The sequence below is a fragment of the Quercus lobata genome, chromosome 2 (genome assembly GCF_001633185.2).
Source record: "Quercus lobata isolate SW786 chromosome 2, ValleyOak3.0 Primary Assembly, whole genome shotgun sequence".
NCBI lineage: Eukaryota > Viridiplantae > Streptophyta > Magnoliopsida > Fagales > Fagaceae > Quercus > Quercus lobata.
Window position 1 is genome coordinate 83,766,462 of NC_044905.1, and position 21,656 is coordinate 83,788,117.

Here is a 21,656-nt window from a genome sequence, read left to right on the forward strand (position 1 = left end):
ATTTCATTTGTTTATTGCTTTTTGTATTTTGGTAACCGTGATAAAGAAAAATGATTGTTTTTAGAAGTGAAAAAAATAATAAAAAATGATTGAAGAAATAATAATTAAATGATATAGAGTTTGGAATAACGAATTTAATATGAGTGTGAAGGTAAAACAGTTAAAATAAAAAATTAGTTCTTATTTTAAAATTAAATACGAAGAAAAATTTAGGTAAACTAATACCAATACTCTAATGGTTTGCCCGTAATTACCATTTGTGGTTTGAAAGTGGAGCAAATAAATAACTAATACCATAAAATTACAAGGAAGGAGTAGGGCGGAAATGAGTAGTTGTTTTTGTCCTTTCATGTCTCATCATCTTTATTTCTATTTATTTTAACCCTAAGGTGCAACAGAGTAAGTAGGTAACTATAAAGAGTGTAAGTGTCATATATATATATATATATATATATATATATATATATCCAACAATCACTTGCTCAGGACTATACGGTGCCTAAAAAACTCTCTTCTACCAAGAGAGTTCAACTTATTCAATCCATACTTGGTGGAAACTAAGTAAGTTTAGAATGTTTATCCTATCAGATCATAGATATATAATTAATTCTTGAATTTTCTTTAACCAAAATTCAGATGTTTAGTATTTAGAATATCAAATTACAGTAGGCGCTGTTGCATCTTTAAAAGGAATGATTTCCTCTGTTTTATTTTGTGGATAGCTTGGCTTGTCCATATTTTCCATCTTTAGTTGGAAAAGTGTCCAAGGAATCATGCTAGGACTGTTAAAAGTGAGATAGTACTTAGGAGACATACACATATATGGGTACGGGTATGACATAGCGATATGAGCAATTTCTAAAAAATTAAAACCTGACACAGTGTGTACAATACTGAAATGACACAAGTATGACACCTTAAATGAAGTGTTCACACTTCTTAAGATAATATCGACTTTTCAAAATATAAAAAATTATGTAAGATATAATATGTTCTAGCAAGCCTTTGAAAAGATCTCCCTAAAAATTGAAAAGATCTCCCTAAAAATTACAGAAAATGGAGTTGTTAAGGTGTATGGCTGTACGTATGAGAGTGCAGCATAGTTACCTGTATTTGTGTAGGTACTACTTCTATACTTATTCTTGGTTGAATATAATTTCATTCATTACATAAAAGGTAAAGAAAATAACACAACAGTCATTCCATCTACTCATTCATCCCCGAAGGGATTCATAGGACTGATGTTTATTGACCCAAGAAGAACACGCAACGACGACGGCAACAACAGCAGCTGCCGCAAACATTGTAACAAGGATAAGAACCCTAGCCACCTTATTGTGTGCACGAATAGCCAAAACCACGCAACGTTAAAGACTTACTTAACAACAACAACAACATCTTCTGCCACAAACATTGTAACAAAGATAAGAACCCATGAGACCTTATTGTACTGTCGAGTAGCCAAAACCACGTAACCTAAAAGACCTTCTTTTCTTTATTATGCCCTATTACTTTTTTTTTTTACACTGTTGGCAGTGACAGGTCCTAGTAGTTTTATCATCATCACGGATCAACCTTTTTCTGGTCTTTTTTGGATACTTGATCATCGCCGCGGAGCTGCACAAGTGGCCCTTTTTGCTCTTCTTTAGATGGTTCAGGATTGGGTACTTCATCATTGCCACGGAGCTGCACAAGTGGCCCTTTTTGCTCTTCTCTAGATGTAGCCGCCGCGTCTGCTGGTTGTGGGTCTTGATTGGACTTAGACGCCATCAGGTTTTTCTCTTGGCTTTGCCTCTCTAATTTACTTAATTGTTTCAAGACACACAATTAGACTATTTATAGGCGCCACCAAGTATCTAACTCAAAGACGAAGTCAGAAATTTATTTTTAGGGGGCCAAATCAGGAAATATTGTATGAACTAACAGATATACAACAAAAAGTGTCCACCGAATATGTACTCAAATAAAGAAAAATATGAAACTAAAATAAATAAATAAGTAAATATATATATCTTTGATCAATTAGCATGCAAATAAATGAAAAAAAAAAATATAAAACTAAATATCCTCGATTAAAATTGTATCCTATACTATTTAATTTAAAGAATTGAAATAATCAAGTACCAAATATGAGCTAAAATTCTCAGCAATTTTTATTTTAATATAGACCCAAAAGAAAAAAAAAAAAAATCATCCTTGGTGTAGTGAGGACACTCTTTGGAAATGGAAATTGTAATAGAAAAATTAAAGGTTTGTTGCCTTTTATATTGTCAACATCTTTTCTTTCAAAGGCTATATCAATAGGTTTTAACTTGGACATTTTTCAAAGTTATATTACAGCAAGGATTAATAATAAATCATCCCAGCTCTTTTTTTTTTTTTTGAGGAAAAATCATCCCAGTTCTTGTTAGTATAGTTAGATTTAACAAATAACAGATCTATCTTATGTATTGAAGTAAAAAAGTTATTTTGAATGAAATTAAATATGGATAAAAATTAAAAATTACATTTTTTACTTGAAAAAATGAAATCAATAAAAATCTTAGTGATGATGAGATTATTAAAAATTCAAGAGAAAAAAAGAGACAGTAATTAGAGAATAAACCCACATATTCTTATTATGACTTTTTTTTTTTTTTTTTTTTGGAGGAAATATTCTTACTATGACCTAATATGCAAGAGTGACTATGACATGAAAGATATGTGGCGATACTCTGCCACTAGTAACACTTGCTTACAAAAGAGAATTGTAATAGAAAAATGTGGATTTATTAGACATTTTGTTTGAGTCATAGGAAAATTAGGTCATTTTAGTCTCAGTTTTATTCTATTTTTAATAATTTATCTAGAGGTTCGGTTAATGGTTGTTTTTAGAACATTTACTAATGAATCACTTTAGGAAGATTTTAATACTACTTTTATTAAAAAAATAAAAAGTTGTAAAAAAAATTTAGTTACTCTTTTTTTCTTTTCTAACAAAATTTTATAAATCAATACTCTTAAAATATCTGTTAACTTTTCCTTTTATCCTTTTATTTAGTTGAAATGTTATGAGTTAGAAAAATATTTTTGGCTATAAACCATTATGAAAGAATCCTCAAACACATAATTTAAATGCTATAACTTCCAAATAGTAAAAACTCTCTCTCTCTCTCTCTCTCTCTCTCTCTCTCTCTCAAGATTCAATTTTGAGGGGATATGCTCCCAGCCCTTTACTGGCCCCGTCATGGATCCAAATATTCATTACCTAAGAATTCATGATGAGAATTTTAATTTCCGAGAATTCATTAAAATTTGCTTAGTCGTTTGACAAAATTGAGAATTACAAATTGCATCACTATTTCAATTCCGACATCAAACGTGCTATACTAACTTGCACATTTTATATAGGAGATGTCTATTCTTATATATATTCTATATCTGTATGTATTACAGCTGTAATACATACAGATATTGAATATATAAGAAACTTATATTTCACTTTTTCACTTATTTTATCCTTAAATTAACTAATTACATAAATTTAATTTTATAAAATAAAATTCTTATTTTCATCCAAATAAGATTTTTATAAAGGTTTAAGAGTACTCTCGTCATCTAGAAAATTTTCCATTATGCTTAAATTAATCATATTTAAGTGACTAAACGAAGAGTTTATATAAGATTGGTTTATGTAATTAAAATTTATATTTTCAATTATAATATTGTTTAAAATGTGATAATAAATTGAATTTCAACTATATTGGTTTTATATTTGTTCTTCTTAGAAAAGAAAAAGGCTAGGGCATTGGCCAGCCGAACCAATGACTAAAAAAAAAAAAGGTCTAGTAAACTCCTAAAACATTCAATGATTTTAACCAAAAAAATCTACCATTTCAGCTTTTGTTATAACAATATAACTATTATTTTCTATATATCACAAGGATCATATATTATGTTTGGATTTATAAAAAACTGAGAATTATTGACTATTTTATATTTTGGAATTTTTCTGTACATGTTTATGGAAGACTGACTTTGTATACTAATCGGAGTTGGTAAAGATATTAAGGGCACACACATAAGTTTATAATTTTATATACACTATATTTATGATTTATGATTTATGATTTATGACTTTTTAAGTATTAGAGAATGTTTTAACATTTATATATTTTTATACACAAGAATAAATATTTGTACTTACATATATATGTTTGTTTTTACTTTATCTATATTGATTTATCAATTCCATAATTCAGCATCCAAAACAAAAGAAAAAAGAAAAAAAATTTGACTCCACCACTACAAATTGGCTAACACTTCATTTCACAATTTAATACTTTTCTCTCTCACATAATGCACATATTATAAATTTTATATAAAAAAACACCAGGTAAAAAAAAAAAAAAAACTAAAAAAGGAATAAACAATTTTGAAATGAGGAGAAAAATCATTGTTTTTTCAAATGGCTGTTTTAAATTACAATTCAGTTTATAATTTTTAAGACCTGGCTATTCTGGGTTATAACCTAGTCCAACTGAGTTTAAGCCAGCCTGGCTTAGGGTTTCATATTCCATGAAGCTTATATATACAATTAAAATTTGGAATTGCCGCTGATCACAGTGATGCATGCATGTTTGACGTCTACAGCTGACGTTCCTTGGCTATATATCAACGTTGAATATATATGAAGATCTATTACAATGAAGCCTTCTCCAGTAATTGCGTTTGCTTCTTTTCTGACATTTGGAAGTTTTATCCAAATATTCATACATTTCCCCATCATTGTCATTATCTCGCTTTGAATGATTATCACTAATCTAGATTATAATCGCTTTTTTTAATAATAAAAATCCAGTTTTTCTACAAATTAGATCGATGCATTTTGTATATTGTCTCTCCTTGGCCAACCAACGATGTATATGTTGGTACGTCTCAAGAAAGAAGAAGACTCGGTCCTAACATTATAGATTTATATTGATTCAATCACATTCCTGACAGCCTAAAATCTCCAATGAATACCAATATATTCGGACATAGTCAATTTAAAATCAATTTTGTACGAACAATATGGGCATATTTAATGTACCGTATCTCCTTCTGATTTAACAAAATAGATCTATAGAATGAAAAGACTTGGTTCTCAGGTAAAAGTTCGTCACAAAATCTTAAGTTGTTAGACGGTGAATTAAATCATTTAAAAAACTTATATGAGTGAGTTTATACTTATCTTTAAGTCGCCTACTCACTATTGATAACAAAACTTAACGCATAGAATTTTTATCTTTTTAGTGGGAGGAAAATTAGTGATATAGTTCGAATTTAGTACCATCTACTTTAATATTATCATAAACTACTGTCTATCTCAAAAGGTTAAATTATTAATTAGTGAATTATAAGTTTAAGCATTCAACAATTATATTAAAATGATTAGGAAAAATATGTGATTTCAAATCCTTAAGAGGTTTTATAAATTAGAGATAAATCTTCAAAAATCAAATAACCATATGTTGTTAAATTAATATTAAGCGGCTATACTTCTAATTGTTCTTCAAATCCCTTTGCTTTAATTTTTCAGTTCCCAATGTAACTTGCAATGGAATATATACACTTTCTTAGACACATTTACTTAGATTTACTTAGATTTACGTAGATTTACTTACCTATTTAATTGTCTAAATGGTTCAATGATAACCTTTATTTAAAAAAAATTATAAATGGACACATTTTATTTATCTACTCTCTCCTTGGAAGATAAATAATTGACTGTCCCTAAAAGTTAGACGGTTTGAAAATGATAAATTTAATTATTTAACCAATATTTTAACAATTTCTCTCATATATGGATCCAAATTTCCATTTATTAAATGGGATTGTTGGGGAGATAACACACTGGGGTCTCTAACTCAGTAGTTAATATAATATATAGAGATGCCACTTGATCCAAAAGATTTAAGCATATGAGTTGGACCCAATTATGTAATGTTAATCACTCCCTCTTGTCATTCATATTCAATGTGGAATTTTACTCACACATGTATTCCTAATTATAATGACCCAACATGTGAAATTTTTAATTTTTAAATGAGAGGTAGAGTAAAAAAAAAAAAAAAAGACTCGTACTCAAGACCACCTATTATGATACCATGCATAAATTTATGATAGAAAATGCATTAAAGAGAAAAGACATGAAATTGTTTGCGGTTCGACCACAAGGCCTACAATCACGGAACATGAACTCAAAGGCTACATCTTCTTCATTCACTTAGATAATGATATATACATTGAAACCCCATTTCATAATGGGTCTGACAAACGTACCCATATTAATGACAGTTAATTGAATTGATTGCTTAAACCCTACAATTTCCTCTAGCAATCAATTTCTTGATTCATCCAAATATGATTTCCTTAAACATTCAATGCCTTAATTTGATCTCCAATATTTTCACTATAAAAAAATGATCTTTAATGATAATGTTTTGCATGAAATCTTTGATGAAAGGTGTGACTTGAAAAATTGAATATTTTTGTGAAGTATGCTTTTCTTTTGGAGTATAAGGGAGGCCAACAATCCACAAGGCTTGGAATGCACAATGTCTATTGATGATGCAAAAAATCGTCAATTGTACTCTAATCTATATTGATTTACGATGTCACGACTTCTCTGATGATCAATCTACAACGAAAATCAAAGAATGGACAAAGGGGGAGAACACTGGTGTGGTGTTGGCCAAAGGCCTTATGATGACCAAGTTAGAAATTTGTAATCTAAGTTGTTTGGTTTTGGAATGGGCTGATCTGTGTTGTCATTTGGTTTTAGGTTGAGCTAATATGTGATCAAGGTATATGAAAATACTTTTAAGGGTAAATTAAAATAGTAAAAAATATTATATATATATATATATTTATTTATTTAAGTCAGGGGGTTCATTTAAACCTAGACAACAAGTGGAGTTGCCCTTAAGTCAAATTTATACGAAAGAAAACAATCATATTTTATGTACGTAGCTCCTTTGAACTTAACAAAATATATCCAGAGAAAGAAAAGACTTAGTCCTCACATGAAAATGACTTATTAAAATATCCATTTGTACATTTTTAGACCCCCTTAAACACAACCAGATTAACCTAGTTAATTAGCCAAGTGATTACTTTGTCAAATTATTCAGATCTAGGTTAACACAAATATATCATATCATGTAAAGTAGTGGAAAATAAATAGCACAAAGATATGATAACCCAGGAAAACCAAATCGGTAAAAAATCTGGGGAGGATTTAACCTAGCTATCCTTAAGGTAAAATAGATCCACTATGAAAAAATTGAAATTTACACAATAGCGACTTAGACCACTAACATCCTATTGCTACCTCGAGTAGGAAACTTACTACCATGACCACGTGATAGCTCCGAGTCTACAGACTACTTGTTTCTTGGATTCACAGTAAGCACAAGTACTCCCACTTGTGTTTTTCTTTAAGCTCTTTATGCAGCAACTGAAACGATCACCAAGCTTTTGACGTCAATCTTAATCTTGATAACCCTAAGTATGTATAAAGGCAAACAACTCTAGATATCACAAGAGATTCATAGACACAACATAAACAACAACAACAAAACGTGGCTAAGGTTTTTCATTTTATACTTGAGGCAAAACATAAAACCCCCTACACGTCAAACGGGCTTGGGTTGAGTTGGAAAATTCTGCAGAAAAACAATTTGCATTAGTTTCGGTCGATTGAGTCTAATTCTCAATCGGTCGAGCCAAACAGATTTACACAATAAATTCTACAGTACACTCGATTCCAATTTTACACATAAACATACTTTGAGTAAGTCTAAAATAAGGCTAAACGTTTTGATCATGGTTTGCCAACATTACAAAATGAAGTTTTAATACATTTAAACCTAAAGTCTTAGAACCCAACAAACTCCCCCTTTGGCAATGCGTCACAAAACACAAACTAGACAAAGTGCTTAAAGTTACAATAACAGCCCATCACAAAAACATTGTCCAACAAAAACAAATTCAACCTAACTACTATCTATTAGTTGTAATTGTAGACAATAGCATTACTGAACCAATCTGTATATTCTTGTAACTCTTAACAAACACATAAACGCATGCGTGGAAAATACAAGTAAAACAAAATAAATTCTTGATTTCACATAATCATAAACTACAAGACATATATTATAAATAATCTCATAAATATAAATCAATAATCAATGTAGCACAATGTGAAACAAGAAACAAAAATAAACACATCATAGTATCCCCTATCATAGACAACTCAAATAAAATGAAATACACCATGAGCTAAAAAATATAAATACAAGATGAAGCACCTAGATACAATCTAAAGCTCCACAGCTCTAAAACAACAAAAACTCCCCCTGTCAACAAAATCTCAAAATCTCCTATCCATACATACTCCCCCTTTTTGTGACAAATTGCCAAAGGGCAATCATGACTCATCATTAAAAAGAGGTGGCGGAGGTGACCATCTAATGCTCGTTAAATCTACTCTCAAGGCTTGAAGCTTGGTAAGCACGTCCACCAAAAGTTGACCATGAGCCACCTGAACGGTCATGACAGTGTCCAACGTGTGACGAATGCTAGAAACATCCGAAGTAGAAGGTGGAGGAACAGTAGCAGCAGTTGGATCAATGAATGCATCAGCAACCGAATCACCTGAAAAAAGAGGAGGAGGAGGAGGTGCAACACTAGAGGACGACTCAACTCTAGGGCGTTTAGAGCTTGCTCTCATCTAAGCAGCCCTCTGCCTAAGGAAGGTGGCACCAATAGGAGCTATAATATGAATAGGCTCAGACACAAGAAACTCATCTAATCCTAGAAGTAACAAAATCCTATGAATAAAAATAGGAAAGAAAAGAGCATAAGCTGATGACCTATTCCTATGAACCTTAACAAAAGAACGAATGAAAAGATGAGGAAAACTCATAGGAGCGTCTGTGACAAGAGCATACAAAAATGCACATCTCTCTATAGGAATAGTATACAAATGAGAGATGGGCTAGATCGTATGGCAAGAAATCCGGTAAAAGAGATAATGAATCTCGGTCAACTCGTGAGAGGTGATTCGAGGATTAAAACCCCACTGAATAGAAGTCCTAGTAAGATATGACATGATGTCATAAAGGGGAGGAGACTCATCGTAAGGATAGACAAGATGCTGGAACTTAGGCACCTTAAGAGCAGAGGCCATTACCGTAGGAGTAATGGTGTACTCTTCACCTCGTATCCAACTCTTCACATATTGAGTGTTGGAATCATTGAAGTGGATAGAGATGTTTGAGTAGAACTCTTTGATCAAGGTAGCTGGAGGAGGATGGTCAATATCCAACAAAGGCAACCAACCCCTACGCTTAAAGTTTCTCCTAATTTTCAAGTCAAGCTCATCTAAAACTACTTTCCTTTTAGCCCACACATTCCTGAGAATGTTCAGCTTCTCATAAGTTTCCTGATTTTTCTCACTAAGAAACCTCTTACTATTAAAAGATGGAGTAGAAGAAGAAGAGGATGTCCTATGGGCTCTAGTCTTCCTAACCATGATGCTAAAGAGCAGAAAAGACAGATAGAAAAGAGATGTTAGGTTCTAAAGACTTAGGAACTAATGTATTTAGAATTTTAATGTGTATTATTGGCAAACCATGATCAAAACAGGTTGTTTAGTCTTGTTTAGACTTGCTCAAAGTTGTGTCTTTTATGTAAAGTTGGGATCTAGCTGTTGCAGATGTATTAGTGCATTTTGGCTTGGCTCGATCGATCAAATCTCGGGCAGAAAGCATTTTTCTGCAGAATTCCAACTCAGCCCTAGCTTATTAAAATGTTTAGGGTTTTATGTTTTGCCCTAGGTATAAAAGGCAAACCCTAGCCACGTTTTAGAGGTTGCTCTATTTGTTGTGTGTGTGAATCTCTTGTGAGATCTAGAGGTGGTTGCCTTCACACATAATTAGGATTATCAAGAAGGAGATTTTATTGAGAGCTTGATGATCATTCAGTTGCTGCACTAAAAGCTTAAAGAAACACAAGCGGGTGTGCTTGTACTTGCTGGAGAATCCAAGAAAGAAGGAGTCCGTGGTCTCGGAGCTTGCACGTGGTCGTGTCAATAAGTTTCTACTGGTGGGTAGCAATAGGATGTTAGTGGTCTAAGTCCTATTGTAAAACTTCGATTCTTTCATAGTGGATTCAGGTTTACCTTAAGGATAGTTAGGTTAAATCCTCCCCAGGTTTTTACTAGTTTGGTTTCCTAGGTCATTATATCATTGTGTTATTTAAATTTCCGCTGCTATGCATGATATAATTGTTTGATTGTGATAACCTAGATCTCGAATTTGGACTATGTAATAACTTGGCTAATTAACTAGGTTAATCCAATTGTGTTTTAGGGGGTTTGAAAACTCACAAGAGACAAAAGACAAAAAAAAAAAGAAAAAAAAGAAAAAACCAAGGGCAGATTGCATCAAACACAATTAGAGTAAAAAATAATATAGAAAATAATAATCTATATGATGCATGAACAAAATAACCACATGATGCATGCTCTAATGCATTGAGAATAATTCAATTACACTGTTAAAAACACAAAAAAGTGGCTTTAACATAGAGTTTATATCAAAAACCCCAAAATTTGAAAACCCACTTTCAAAAATCCCAACAAATTGACCAATTGATCATTACACAATATAGAGAACATAATATAATGACCAATTCAATCAACTAAACAAGCCAATTTCATAAATTAATGCTCAATTGAACAAAATCCCCAATTCGGGTAGTTTCAAGCCCTAGAAAATTCAATTTTTCCCAATTCAACAAATTGATCAAATTAAACCACAAAGATCAGTTTAATAACGTCCCATAACAAAAACCCAATGATCAATTTTGAAAGAATTGATTGAAAACACCAAAAACCCCAATTTTCCATAGGTTCGAAATTCTCCCCGAAATGCATGAAAGATGAAAATAAATGAAAAATGAAGGGTAAAAGGGTCTTACCAGCCTTAGAAGACAAAAACCCTTGAAAAATTTTGAGGGAAAATGACAAAAATCTTGCTTTGAATCTTGACTGATCGAAGAGAGAGAGAGAGAGAGAACTTTTGAAAAAGACACGTGAAAAACTTATGATTTAAAAAAACTCTCTGAACGATTTTCGATTGATTGAAAATTACATTCGATTGATCCGACAGTGATCGAGCATCAATCGAACCAAGCAGATTCAAACCAAAATTTTAATCACAATTTCGATTGGTTGAGCAATAGGTTCGATCAATCGAAAATCTGGAAAAAACAAATTTTTGAAAAACAGAGCAATTTTATGCAGATTCTCCTTAAAGCATAGTATTTTCTGAATAGAATGCATGAGTATGAGATGAAATGTTTCTGAAAAACACTTATCTTGAACCCAGATCTCCCAAAAATAAGATTTTCAATCAATTTTTCCTTAAATTCTCAAACTTTAAACACATTTTGCATTAAAATCAAAGAATTTTCAATCTTGGATGGCCAAAACAAAATCACACACAATAACTTGTACAAAGTTTAGCAAGGAGTAACTTGTATAGTGTGTGTAACTAATAAAAGCTTGAGATACATGTAAGGTGATATATGAATAGTAATCAAACACAATTTCTACAAAGTTCATCACATACATTTGAAAGAGACCATCACCTAAAGAGTTACATCATATAACTCTCACAACTCCTAAAAAAAAAGTTTGCAATCAGGTAAGTTTCTTGATTTGCCTCATATTGTACACACCAATTTTATTTGATCAGAAACTTATTAAAATAATCAAGATAATGTACACACCAATTTTATTTGATTGAATTAATTATAATCCAATAATGTACACACCAATTTTAGCATTTAAACCGAGGCTACACTTTATGTTCCTTTTGTGCATGTGCTACACTTTCTCAAGTACAAAATCTTATGATATGCACTAAGGTGTTCATGATTGGCTAGTAAACAATGGTGAAATGGTTATTTATGCCTTTCTCATTAAGTTCAAGTCCAACAATCAAAGGCATGTGACTTCAAGATCAAGAAAAAATAATCAAAAACTATAAACATCTTCCTACACAACATGCACTACAAAGCTCAAACTAGTAAAGTGCAATAAATAAGTTCATCCAAGCTAAACAAGGTACATAGACATGTTATGTAAAGATAAAGTGGCCAACCTTGATTTCAAATTCAAGAAAAATAATGCAAAACACATTTTGCTTCCCTTTCCTCTATTTTGTTTTTGTTTTGTTTTTTGAAAAGAAATAACAAAAACAACCTAGAATGAAATGCATAAATGTTATGCAATGCAAATCCTAGAAAAACAAAGAAGAACGGTCACAAAGAGTAGAGCGATGAAGCACAAGGACCATGTCAGAAAAGACTCACTTAGATTGAACCTTTTGCATCCAAAACCTTTTAGATGCAACTCTAGCATTGGAGTTATTATTCATATTAGAATGCTGAGCAACTTCAGGATTGGAATAAAGGTTTAAAACCTTTACCAATTCACCAATAAGTACCATAGGATCGTGTGCTTAAGGTACAGGTACTTTTGGTTTATTTGCTCGCTTAGCAGCTTGCAACTTGAAACAGTTTAAACGAATGTACCCAGAATTTCCACAAAAATGACAAACCCATGCAGGTCTATCATGCACCTTGTCCTTAGGAGGGTTAGGAGTCTTAGGTTTAGACTCTTGAAGATCAACCTTAATATTCCTAGGAGGAGTAACTTCTGCTTGTTTGACAATCTCACTTACAGGAGGCTCAGAAGAAGAAACAAAGTTTGTGGAATGAGTTTCAGGCACAGAGATGCTTTCTACAAAACCTAAACCAATTTTGTCTGAATGAGACTTTTTAACACTCAGCATGTGATCAAGTTTGAACTAGCAGATCTATTTGTTTATTCTCTAGCAACAGATAACTCAATTTCAAATTCTTAACTTTATCAAGTAAAAGCATGTTCTTAGTCTTCACATTATTTAACAATTCATTAGCATCAAACAGTTTCAAAAGCAAAATTTTCTTATCAAGTTCAAGGGATGCAATTTTCTTTAAGCCTAAATCAACACTCATAGCATCCTTTACTACAACTTTGCAAAGCTTATTGTAGGCTTTTTGCAAATCTGTATCCTCAGATAGTTCCCCATCAAAAGGGTTTTCTTCAACAACAACACTTTCATCAACTACAGCAGTAGATGTGAAAGTAATGAAGTTTCCATCCTCATCACTCCCAAACTCATTATCAAAAACTTCATCATCACTAAGGGTTATTGCCATAACCTTACCCTTAAACCTCAAGAATGTAGGACATTTTGATTTCACATGACTATACCCTTGACAACCAAAACATTGTTGACCCATAAAATTATTGGAAGTTTGACCTACTTTCTCTTTAGGTTTTTCAGTGTTGTTCACCTTAGTGAGATTAGTCCTCCTAAAATTTATAGGTTCACCATTGTTTTTACCTCTTACCCTTCTGTTATTGTTCCTAAGAAAATTTCTAAAGTTCTTGGCAAAATAGGAAATCTTTGTAGCAGAGAGCTCATCATTAAATCCATTCACATCAACATTATCAACAGACTTAAGAGCTATTGATTTGGATTTACTTGTCTTAGGTAGGTCCAACTCATAGGACTGAAGAGATCCTACAAGTTTATCAACATGGATGGAGTCCACATCCTTACTTTCAGTGATGGCAGTCACTTTGGGTCTAAAATCCTTAGCCAAGGATCTAAGTATCTTCCTAACAATCTTAGGTTGATCATAGATTTCACCTAAATTATAAGCAGAATTAACAATATCATTAAGCTTAGTATAAAATTCATCAAAACTTTCATCATCAATCATCCTAATACTTTCAAATATAGTTGTTAACTGCTGCAACTTATTGATCTTTATTGCCTTTGTGCCTTCATTCACAGTTTGGAGAATATTCCATGCAGTGTGAGCAACCTCAACATTTGAGATTCTCTTGAATTCCTCCATAGAAACAACATTAAAAATAGCATTCATAGCTTTGCTATTAAAAGCGGCTGCTTCTTTATGAGAAGTTTGCCACTCATTAACTGGAGTAGTAGCCTTCTTCCATTCGTATTCAACAGAGTTCTAAACTCTCTCATCAATAGATTTCAGGAATGCTTTTATTCTTACTTTCCAATAAGTATAGTTGTTCCCATCAAAGTGAGGTGGGATCACAAGAGAGTGACCGTGTTCCATGACAACAGGGGTCAAAGATTAACTCTTAGCTTTAAGGATCTAAATACTAGAGCTAACTTACTCTGATACCACTTGTACATTTTTAGACCCCTTAAAACACAACCAGATTAACCTAATTAATTAGCCAAGTGATTGCTTAGTCAAATTATTCAGATCTAGGTTAATACAAATATATCATATCATGTAAAGTAACAGAAAATAAATAGTACAAAGATATGATTACCTAGGAAAACCAAACCGGTAAAAAATCTGGGGAGAATTTAACCTAATTATCCTCAAGGTAAAACAGATCTACTATGAAAGAATTGAAATTTACACAATAGCGACTTAGACCACTAACATCCGATTGCTACCTCGAGTAGGAAACTTACTACCATGACCACGTGATAGCTCCGAGTCTACGGACTACTTGTTTCTTGGATTCACAGCAAACACAAGTACTCTCACTTGTGTTTTTCTTTAAGCTCTTTATGTAGCAACTGAAATGATCACCAAGCTCTTGACATCAATCTTGATCTTGATAACCCTAAGTATATATGAAGGCAAACACCTCTAGATCTCACAAGAGATTCATACACATAACATAAACAACACCAACAAAATGTGGCTAGGGTTTTTCCTTTTATACTTGAGACAAAACATAAAACCCTACACGTCAAATGGGCTTGGGCTGAGTTGGAAAATTTTGCAGAAAAACAATCTGCACGAGTTTCGATCGATCGAGTCTAATTCTCGATCGGTTGAGCCAGTCAGATTTGCACAATAAATTCTACAGTACACTTGATTCCAACTTTACACATAAACATACTTTGAGCAAGTCTAAAACAAGATTAAATGTTTTGATCTTGGTTTGCCAGTATTACAAAATGAAGTTCTAATACTTTTAAACCTAAAGTCTTAGAACCCAACATCATTAATAAAAAAAATGATTGAAATATATGACTCAATCTACAATTGGGTAAAATGTGCAAATGCCCTTTTCACGCAAATTATACAGCCTTCTGCCCCCTTTTCAAAACTAATTAGGAAAATGCCCTTCTTTTGTAACTCGATTTTCTAAAAATCGAGTTTCAACTTAAATCTCGATTTTTGGACAATTGAGTTATAACAAACTGAAAATTAAAAAAAAAAAAAAAATTGCTGGAACTCGAGTTTCATGCAATTTATTTTTATTTTTATTTTTAAGTTTGATTGCCCCTTACAAATTGAGTTTTACATTGAAAATCAATTTTGAGAAATCGAGTTACAAAAGAAGGGCATTTCCCTAATTAGTTTGAGAAAGGGAGCAAAAAGCTATATAATTTGCACGAAAAGGGCATTTGCCCAGATTCCCCATCTACAATCAAATTTGGCATCATTTACTCGAAAAATTTACGTAATGAAGGTTTTGTTATGTTGTCTAATAACGTAGAATGTAAAGTTGTGGGAATATGTACAGTAAAAGTTAATATATTAAATTAGATTATGAAAACTTTGGATAATATGAGAGATGTAACCAAACTTGAAAAAAATCTGATTTCTTTAGGTTACTAGATTTTTTTTGTATATGGATATTCTGCAAGAGGTAGTTATGAACGAATCACTAAGGGTTCTTTATAGGTAGTAAAGAAAGGGATATATTTCAAGAATCTGTACAGATTGAATGGTGAGACAATTAAAGGTAAAGAGTCGCACGGTAAAGCAAAAGGTAGGGAAAATCCTTAAAAGTTTTGTATGAATGTAAGATTTATGGACAATGTAATTGGTATGGTTTATCAAAAAAAAGAAAAAAGAAAAAGAAAAGAAGAGTGATGAAAGGAAGTACGAAAAGGGGCACTAGTGAAGAATAGTTTAAAAGTGAAGATTGGATAAAATTGGCCTCTACCGTTTTCGGGCAAAATAATTAGTATTCTACCCCATTTTCTAAACTAATTAGGAAAATGCCTCTCTTTTGAAATTCGACTTTCTTAAAATCGAGTTTAAAAAAAAAAAAATTATGGAGCTCTATAGTGGCTTTTTAAGGAGCTTATAATGACGTTTTAAGGACCTATAGTGTCGTTTTGTAACTCGAGCTCCATCAACTTGAGTTCTATGCAAGTTTTTTACCTATAACTCGATTTCATGGAGTTTGAGTTAAAAAATGGCTACTATAGGTCCTTAAAAATGTTACTATAGGACCTTAAAAATGTTACTATAGGACTTAACTCGATTTTGAGAAAGTCGAGTTTTAAAAGAGGGATATTTCCCTAATTAGTTTGGGAAAGGGGGTAGAATGCTATTTTGCCCGAAAAGGACAGAAGCCAATTTTGTCCAGTGAAGATTTGTTAAAGTCTAGCTCATAAGGGGATTAGTTTGTTAGTTTCCTTTTCCTAATTATTTGTTTTAGAATCTCACGTTGGTTTGGAGATTAATAAAAAGATTGAATAATTCCTATTAAGAGTAAGAGCATGGACGGTAGCAAGAGAACTATCTCAAACTTGAGTTGAAAATATTCAAAAAATGTTACAACCTAGCCAAATAAACCCTTAGCCTCACATCAAGAACAAAAGAAGTAGAGTGGTATGATTGTCTCTATAAATATGTTGGAGAGACTAAAGAAACAAGGTTTTGTCTTGTCTGTTAGAGTGAGAACGTCTTTGGGTGTAGTGTAGTAGACTTTTGAGTTTTTTAGGTTTGCGAAAATTTATAAGTGTGGTTGTAGTCCTTATATTTGATAGTAGATTTTAATTGTTGTTTTCCATGAATGTAACATTGTTAAATTTTTATTTTTATTTTTATTTTTTTACAACATTTTTTTTTTTTTTTTTTGTTGAATGTGATTTTTCCTTCTTAGTGTTATTGTCTTATTGATGAATTTTCCTCATTGACAAATTTCTTTTACGTAGAATATAAATGACCCTACTGTATAAACCATCATTTGTACGTAACCTTTTAGGTCCATTTGGATTGAACTTATTGTTGCTGAAACTGAAAACTGAAAACTGAAAACAATGTAACAAAATAATTTTTAAATATGTGAATAGTACCGTGAGACCCATTTTTAATATTTTTTAATGTATGAATAGTGTTGCTACAATGATGAACAGTGCATGAACAGTAAAATTTGTCTCATAAACAGTAAATTTTGCTCCCTTAAACGCGTGAAAACAAAAAAAAAGAAAAAAAGAAAAAAAAAAGGAAAACGTGACGTGGGATTCAGCGGAAACGCTGAATCCAAACGCTCACTTAGTTTCAATAATTTTAAATATAAATATTGGAGAAAGTATGACAGGTTGGCATCTCATCAAAATTAACCAGGCCACACTTAATATTATTATTATTGTTGTTGTTGTTGTTGTTTTAATTTTTACAAAAGAATACCAGAGCTACTTTGACTGATGAGGAATTCGTTGATTTGTTTTGTAATTTAATTGTATTCTTTACTTCGGTAACGTAGTTTTGGTGAGTAAAATTTTGTGATTTCTTGAAAACAAACCTGCGACCCAACAGATAAGACAAAGTGGCCATGATAAGTATGCTTGGGGACTGATATTTAAGCATCAAGAAGAAAATTAAGTAATATCATAAAATTCTACGGTGATTCGCTTGTTTACTTTGACATTTTCCATATCTCCTATAATATATATCTAAAAAAAAGTACACCTAACCCCAAATTATTTCATTTTAGAGAATAATACAAAAAGTATACCTAATCACAGATTATTTCTTTTTACAGAAGAATATATACAAGAATATAAGAGCAACTTTGACTGAAGATGAATCCGTTGGGCCTTAATCCTCTTTTGTTGGGCCTTTTTCAAAGATGGTTTGTGCAAAATATCGTCTCTGCTTCAACTGCGAAAGCATTTGTTCCTGCTCCATTTGTGAAATACCTTAGGCCACGGTATCACTTATTGGAGAGCTAAATACATTTAGGGAGTTTTTTTAAATAATTAATATAATATATAGAGACATATTTTACCAAAAAGACCTAAATCTAATGAGTACATGGGTTGCAAATTTTTTTAGATATAGCAACCTGAATGGAGCTTGTTTTTATGGATTTGGTGGGTAAAATAGTAACTTGGAAGGTTTTACACCTCTAATGCTAATGCTTTTAGTTAAGAAAAAAATAAATTGGTTGACATAAAAAACATTGTAAATATAAGTTATAATTTATTTTTCCATACCTACTAGTGTTAGAGTTGAGACTTTTTTTTTTTTTTTTTTTTTTTTGAGATACTCTTTCTCCCTATACCTTCAAAAACTTTATGTACAGAAAGAAAGATGCCAATTGAGTTACACTTAAAGTTGAGACTTAGTATAATCATTATTATGTGACTGTAAATATATATTTTTTGATAATTTGATAATTACAAACGGTGGAGGAGGATGGATTTGTATAGCAGATAGCAATTTGCAAAGTCTATTGGATTGCATTCTATTTTTCTATTATTAAGAATATATAGCATTCTATTTTATGTTTCAAATTATTACTACTGTTTTTCATATTTTAAATTTTATATTAATAATTTTCAAATGATATCTTACATAGTTGTATTATCAATGCCATCACTTATTTGCAAGCATTTCATGCAATTTTGCTAACTTTTCCAACTCAAATATAGTTATATTTTCTTCCAAACTCATCCACTAATAATCAGAAAGTTGCATCCCATTAAAAACAAAGAGATCTGCCACATTACTAATATATGTCAGCATTGACATTTCTCTTGGGCAAAATCTGTTTGGGGTAATAATCTCAAATTACATTGTGATGAGCAGCAATGGAGAACCAAAGCTGTTGCAATATTGTTATTTTGTATAATGATTGTCTTGGTTGTTTGTAATTAGGCGGCGTCTCTTCGTATGACAGCTTTATTTGGGTTTAAAAGAAGGCATGCTAGATGCTTGATAAAAGTTCTCAAAGAATTCAAATAATGGGTTTTGCTGCAGCTGCTGCTGCTGCCACCAACCTTCTAGTTTCAGCCGTTGTATTTGAAGAAAGCACGCCGACGCCAACCAGCCAACTGAACGGAGCTGATGCTACTGCTACATAGAATTTTGATTTTTCTTTTCTTTTTGAGTTTCTTTGGAGAACAAAAAACAAGTCACATGGTTGGCATTTTGGGATCTGGTTTTTTCTGCAGGTGCATGAAGATTCACATGAATAACTATACAAAATAAGATCTGGGAAAGAATGGAGAACTAAATAAATCTTTGTCCGAGAGAGATGTCAGATGTGAATTTCCTTCACCCTTGTTTTGCGAAGTCTTTAACGCTAACAATGTTAAAAAGGCTAAAATATTTCTATAGTTTCCGAAGCGGAAGTCAAGGGTGCATTTGAATAAACTGTTGTAAAATGGTGTTTTAGGTTTAAAATGAATGTTTGTAAAAAAACTATGATGAATTATTGTTGCAAAATAAAATTTTGGGTTTTTAAAAACATGTTTTAAGGCTCTAAAACACCTAATTAAACTAACTCCAAATAGCGTGGTATTGTGTGTTTTAATCTCCATCCTATATTAAGAGATGGATGACATGACAACATACTATTAAAATAAAAGGGATGTCAAGTTAAGAATTAATTGGAGGCGAGCCAAACCCAAGAAAAATTACAAGACACACATATGACATAACACAACTTACAAAGTTTATTTTCAAGATAAAAAACTAATTAATTAAGACCACATTTCCATAGTGGTTTTAATCTTCCAAATTTAATGCTTAATTGGAAATTACATATCCATTATGGCACTACAACAATCAAACAACCATCCAAATCATTCAAGTAGGCATTGGACCTAAACTACTTGGATGATAGAGCATAATGTTTGTATTAAAGTGAGCACCAAAAGAAAAATGTGATGGTAGAAGCCATTCCCCAAAGAGTGTTAAAATATTTATGTTTTAATGTTGCCTTCCATCTGTGCCAAGGTACCTCATAGAATTTATTCAAATCATTACAGAGATCGTAGAATTCAGAGTTCGTATATCTCCCGAAGATTCCTTTTTTAAGATTGCTGATCATAGATGTCACTGCATTGCTGTCGCCTAGCTCATTATCAATGATTCCCTCATCACTAAGTAAATCCACATCTTTGGTGGTATTGATAAGATGATCCAATATTAAATAGAAATCAGTAACGTATGCTTTTCTTCTATAATCACATTGCTCTAGTGCCATAATGTTTCGAATAAGAGCTTCCGTACCATCCTGGAATATTAAGGGTGGGATTTCCAGCACTCCGTTTTTGAAATTTAATTCCAGTTTGCATTTACTTGTAGCCAACTTAAACTTTACTCCTGCATTAAACAGCTGTGTTGCAAGAGTACTTTGGAAAAATGATCACAATCTAATTTGGGAAAAATGATTGATTCAATTAATTAGTGTATGTGTACAAAGATATATATACCAGTACTTGAAGACTAACAAACAAAACCAACAAACAAACTTTCCCGCCTAGACTTCACTTCTCACTAACTGAACTAACACCTGTCATCCACTATTTAGAACTAACTCCTATTCTACAAGTAGTTTACAAAGAATATAACACTAAACGACCTACAGCTTTGGAACTACAGTTTCCTTCTTGTCCTCTGTTTTTGCAATAGTTTTCTTCTTCACTTTCTTGTGTTTAGATGAAGCGTCCTTTGAGTTGATCTTAGTGCTTTCACACTCCCCCTAAAGATGAATAGGGGAATGAATATTGGTCATATTAATCTTGGATAACAATGCATGAAACTGATGTGCACTAAGGGTTTTAGTAAGTCTGCAAGCTGACTTTGTGTTCTAATATGTAATAAACGAATCACTCCTTGCAACACTTTATCTCTAACACAGTCTATCTCTATGTGATTTGTTCTTTCATAGAACACAGGATTGACTGCAAATCCTGCAATGTGGAGAGCAGATTGACTATCACTGAATAAAAGGGCAGCTTTTGGATGTTGGAGCTGAATGTCTCTCATGAAACTAAGTATACAAACAACTTCACAAACAGCTACTGCCATGGAACAATATTCTGTCTCAGCGGAAGATCTACTAACTGTGTGCTGTTTCTTGGACTTCCAAGATATCATTAAATCACCAAGAAACATGCAATATCCAGTGATTGACCTCCTGGTATCAGGGCAAGATGCCCAATCTGAATCTGCAAAACCTTTAAGCTGAAGCTCTAATTTACTAGAGAACAATAACCCTTGTTCAAGAGCACCCTATAGATACTATAAGATCCTATTAGCTGCATGTAGATGCGGCTTTCTAGGTTTGGACATAAATTGACTTAATCTGTGAACAGCAATGGTAATATCTGGCCTTGTGATTATCAGATATAGTAACCTACCAATAAGTCAGAACTTGGATTTTTCAACACTTTCCTTGAAACTTGCTCAATTTCAAGTTTTTTTCCGTAGGGATCTTAGCTGTGGCTTGCAACCTAACAGACCTGCATCAATCAACA